Here is a 5,550-nt window from a genome sequence, read left to right as displayed (position 1 = left end):
TCCGGTTCCGTCTCCGCGATATGGAAGAACCTTAAAGGGGCCTTGCTTCCGTGGCGCAGCTTAGGTCTTCTAAGGCTGCTTCCTGGGATAACTTGGCACAGTCAAATAGGCGAGATTTTTTTTTTATATATGTTTGCTTGTCATCCTTAAGCAGGGACCATATTCATCTCTGAATTGTTTAAATTTTAGTATATGTACTGCCAAAGCAAACATGGGAACTTTAATAATAATAATAATAAACAATAATGATAAACATGCCCCAGGTCAGGGAGACTGCTCAGTGTTAGCAATCTGTTAAACCCCACCTCCACAGTCACCTGGCAACAGCCAGGTACGCTCCGCCCCACAGTTACCTGGCAACAGGTAACCCTGCCCACTATAAAAGGGGCTGCTTGGCCCCCTCCTCTCGCTCTTGCTCCTCAACCCTGAGCACCTGCAGGTTGTCCTCTCCCCTCCCCCCTTCTCTTCCCCCTCTCTCCATGTGGTCATGGCTGGCCTCTACTCCTCTCTACTTCTCTCTCTCTTCCTCTTCTCTTCACTCGCCATCTTCCCGTTCCTCTCTCCCACTCCCTTCCCCAAATAAACCCCTTCCTTTGGAACCGGATCGGCTTTGGTGTTGTCTGTCCAAACTGCGCTCGAATTCTAACACTCAGTGTGTAAAAGCACGTGTTCCTGAGCCTGACAATCTAAATTCAATCCCTGGAACCGACATGATGGAAAGAATAAAACCTGACTTACACACACACATACACACACTTTTTAAAAACTGAATAATTAAAAAAAAAAAAACTCGTTTGTGAATCTTCTCTAGTAGCTTCCCTGAGAACCCTCACAAGGAGACAGAAACAGCTCCTTGTGATGAGAGAGGGACCCAAAGTTCACCAAGGTGCTTGTCCCAGCTCCTAGAGGGCACCAGTGTTGATCCTGGAGGTCCCAAAGGATGGGGGTCGGGGGTGGGGTGGTTCCCTATGGTTGGAAGAATTTAGATTTAGATTGTCTATAAGTGACCCAAGTGCAATTATAGATTTCTATACACATTGTATAGTGAACCAACATAAAGGACTGGTGTTCAAGGACAGAATATCAGGGCTGGAGAGATGGCCTAGGAGTTGAGAGTGCTTGCTGCTCTTACAGAGAATCAGGTTAGGTTCCTAGCACCCATGTAGTGGCTAAAGGCCTGTAATTGCAGTTCCAGGAAATCCAAGGTCCCCTTCTGGCCTCCTCAAGTATTGTGGACATACTTGGCTCAGTGGTAAAAACCTCTGTCGCTCTGTCTGACAAATGAATTCAATCCCTGGGACCCACATGGTGGAAGTAACAGACATAAACTAAACACTCACACATATAAAATAAAAATAAATATTAAAAGAGAGAATATCAGTGATACAACTTACAAGATGATAAAAGCAACTTTCCATTTAACTACTACTTGGACTCAGAATGTTCTAGCTGATTTTTAAAATATAACATAAACCCAAAGGACTAAAGGAAGCAATTCTGGGCCTCAGGTTTATTGAAATTATGACAGAATTAGATGGTTTCCTGCTGAGTGCAAGATTACTGCTGATCTGTGTATCAATTTTAATACAGATTTAAAACAATTACTTAGAACTGCTGATGCTTTGCTGATTAATCCCATTACTGAGTCTATTTTTATAGCTTTAGTGATTATCTTTATTCTCTTCTACAATATGTAAACATAAAAGAATTAAAAGAATTCTATAAGACAGCAATACAACTATAAAACTTTGACTCCTGAGCTGGGATACTGGTAGAGTTGCCTAGCAAGCACAAGTCTCTAACATCACACGGACAGAAAATTAACTCTTGAATTGATGATGTATTAAACTATTGACGATGTATCACTTCCTCTCAAAAGCAAGCCCCTTATGTCTGTAATAAAGTAACTTCTCTGTTTTGCAGTCTCATGATCACATGACTTACCATGATCACATGGCTGCTACATTATTTAAATTTGATAAAAATGTAAACCTCATTTTTTATTTTCATTCTTCTCTCATAGACTGCATTTCAAGTATAGTTTCCCTCCTTCCCCTCCCCCCAGTCTTCCTACTTCCCCTCCCCCCCACACCCCCCACATGAACACACACACCCTGCCCTGGCTCTGCCTTCTCTCAGAAAAGAGTAGGTCTTCCAGAGACATCAACCAAACACAGCATAACAAACTACAATAAATTCAGGCATGCATCTCATATTAACTCAAGACTGGACAAGGCAATCCAGTAGGAGGAAAATATGTTTTTTTTTTTTCACCATAAGTAGGCAAAAGAGTCAGGGACCCCTTTGCTCCCACTGTTGGGATTCCTACATGAACATTAAGCTACTCAGCCATAACATATTTGCAGAGGACCTAGGTCAGATTCCTACAGGCTCCCTGATCTCTTAAGTGCCCATGAATTCTGGTCAGTTGACTCTGTGGATCATGTTCTTATGGTGTCTTTGATCCATCTAGTTCCTTCCTCCTACCTCATCTGCAGAACTCCTGAGCTCTGTTGAATGTTTGACTGTGGGACTCTGCATCCGCTCTTATCAGTTGTTAGATGAAATCTCTCTCATCTCTCTGATGACAATTATGCTAGACTCCAGTCCCAGAACACTCTGAAGTCAGGACAAACTGTAGGTTGAAGGTTTTGTAACTGGGTTTGTGTCCCAATCCCTCCACTTGAGGCCTGGCCTGATAACAGAAGATGGCCTGTTTAGGCTCCATGTCTTCCTTCATTAGGAGTCTTTGCTAGGGTTATTCTCATAGATTTCCTGGAGTTAGCATTGCACTAGGTTTTTAGCTGGCCCTGAAATAATCCCTAATTCCAATTGTTTCTCTCAGTATTTTCTCCTTGTCCCTCCAACCCTACCTGTTCCAATCTGTCCTGGAAGTCTATTCTATTTCTCCTTCCCTGGGAGATCCTCGCATCCCCACTTAAACCTTCCTTGTTGCTTAAGCCTCTCTGGGTCTGTGGACTGTCACATGATTCCCTTTTACTTTACAGCTAATAGCCACTGTGAGTACACACCATGTTTGTCTTTCTGGGTCTGGGTTACCTCAATCAGGATGATTTTAGTTTTTCTAGTTCCATCAGTTTACCTGCAAGTTTCATGATGCCATTGTTTTCAGCTGCTGAATAATACTCCACTGTGTAAATGTATATTTTCTTTATCCATACTTTGGCTGAGAGACATCTAGCTTGTTTCCAGTTTCTGGCTATTACTAATAAAGCTTCGATCAACATAGCTGAGCAAGTGTCCTTGTGGTAGAATGGAGCAACCTTTGAGTATATGCCCAGGAGTGGTATAGCTGGGTCTTGAGGTAGATCAATTTTCAATTTTCTGAGTAACCACCATATTGATTTCCAAAGTGGCTGTACAAGTTTGCACTCCCACCAGCAGTGGAAGAGTGTTCCCCTTCTCCACATCCTTGACAACAGGAGCTGTCGCTAGTGTTTTTAATCTTAGCCATTCTGACAGGCAGATGATGGAATCTCAAAGCCATTTTGATTTGCATTTCCCTGCTGGCTAAGAATGTTAAACATGTAAGTGTTTCTTGGTCATTTGAGTTTCCTCTGTTAAGTCTCAACATTTTTAATTCCTAGTTTCTTTGTCATATGAAGTGCCACAGAAATTCTTCAGACTTTTACTGAAAGCAAAGGGCATGAATAGCAGTCTCACTGTGATGGTTTGTATATGTTTGCTCCAAGGTGTGGCACTATTAGGAGGTGTGGCCTTGTTGAAGTAGGTATGTCACTGTGGGTGTGGGCTTTAAGACCTTCATCCTAGTTGCCTGGAAGTTAGTCTTCCACTAGTAGCCTTCAGATGAAGATGTAGAACTCTCAAGCTTCTCGTGAACCATGCCTGCCTGGATGCTGCCATGTTTCTAACTTGATGATAATGAACTGGACCTCTGAATCTGTAAGCCAGCCCCAATTAAATGTTGTCCTTTATGAGAGTTGTCGTGGTCATGATATCTGTTCACAGCAGTAAAGCTCTAATGAAGACACTCACTATGTAGCTTAGCTAGCCTAGTACTCACTATGAAAACCAGGCTGGCATTGAACTCAGAGAGATCTGTCTGTCTCTGGCTTTGAGTATTGACATGAAAGAAATGCACTACCATCCCCACCTACACTAATTCCTAAGATTTTCATATAAATGTATTTTATTTTCACTAAAGATTAGTTTTGCACATAGTAAATATCTGAGAAAACAACCTAACACGTGTCTATGGTTAGAACAGAAATAAAAGAGATAAAAGATTGTTCCTCGAGTCTTTTTTTTTTTTTTACTTGTCTATACATAACATGAAATTTTTCCTCTGGTAATAACATCAGGAATCTTCTGCATCCTTAATACTTCTGCACAACATTTTCTCCTGAAACCATGCTTTCACACCTTTTTTTTTTCTTTTTTCTTTTTCTTTTTCTTTTTTTGGCTTTTCGAGACAGGGTTTCTCTTATGGCCCGGGCTGTCCTGGAACTCACTCTGTAGACCAGGCTGGCCTCGAACTCAGAAATCCACTTGCCTCTGCCTCCCAAGTGCTGGGATTAAAGGCATGCACCACCACTGCTCGGCTTTACACCTATTTCTTGTTTTATACTTTGTTGCTGTAACCTAACTACGTAAGCTCCAATTAAAATGAACTGACTCACCATTTAAGGTCTGTTCAGGACTGAGGAAACGGCTTCTGTTAAGTGTTCATCTCAAAAGTACAAGGACCTGAGTTTGATCCCCAAAAGCCACAAAACAAACAAGCACCCGGGTGTGTGGCAATATTTATTGTTATTCTTTTAATTCAAGTACTAGGGAGCCAGAGAAACACTGAATCCTGATCTCTGGAACCTGCTAGACAGCCAGCCTAGCCTCAATTGGCTCCAAGTTCCTTTAGAAATCCAATCTCAAAAACGCAAAGCATCATGCCTGACTGTACATGCACTCTTAATCGTTGAGCTTAGTTTCAAAACTTGGAATCAGAGTAAAGAGATGGCTCAGTCAGCAAATTGCTCACTGAACAAGCATGAGGATCTGCACTGGCGCTCCTAACACCCACCAACAAGCTGGGCACAGTGTGACACGTATCTCTAAACCTTGTGCTGGGGAGGTTGAGAGAGGTGGGTTACTGGGTGTGCTAACCATTTAGTCTAGCTAAATCTGAGGTCCAGGCTAATTGAAAGAACTGGTCTCAAAGTAATAAAGGTATACACCTGACATTGACCTCTGTCCTCCACATTGCAAACATGTGTATTCATCATACATAGACATTTTACACATAAAATTTGGAAACTTTTTAATTTTCAATTTTCTCCATGTTTGCAATACCTTCATCTAATCATTAAGCAACTAATATCATTAAAAGTGTTTTTAATGGAGAGGCAAACAGGTGAACCAGGATCTTGCTATGTACCCATGGTGGCCTTGAGCTTAATAAAGGGATTTTTCTGTCTTTGACTCCTGAGTGAGGGAGCCACGATGCCTGCTCTTTTTTTCAGTCTGATTTTTCCTTCTCCTTCTCCTCCTCCTCCTCCTCCTCCTCCTCCTCCT

At 41.9% G+C, this 5,550-nt stretch overlaps 1 pseudogene; it reads right to left on the bottom strand.

Moving 5' to 3' along the window:
* Positions 1 to 110: 110 nt before the first annotated feature.
* LOC114630568 lies at positions 111 to 211 on the bottom strand (annotated as a pseudogene).
* Positions 212 to 5,550: the final 5,339 nt, after the last annotated feature.

This window comes from Grammomys surdaster, unplaced genomic scaffold (genome assembly GCF_004785775.1).
Source record: "Grammomys surdaster isolate TR1022 unplaced genomic scaffold, NIH_TR_1.0 341, whole genome shotgun sequence".
Classification (NCBI taxonomy): domain Eukaryota; kingdom Metazoa; phylum Chordata; class Mammalia; order Rodentia; family Muridae; genus Grammomys; species Grammomys surdaster.
Note: the sequence above shows the minus strand (reverse complement) of the source record. Positions and strands in the feature narration are given on the sequence as shown.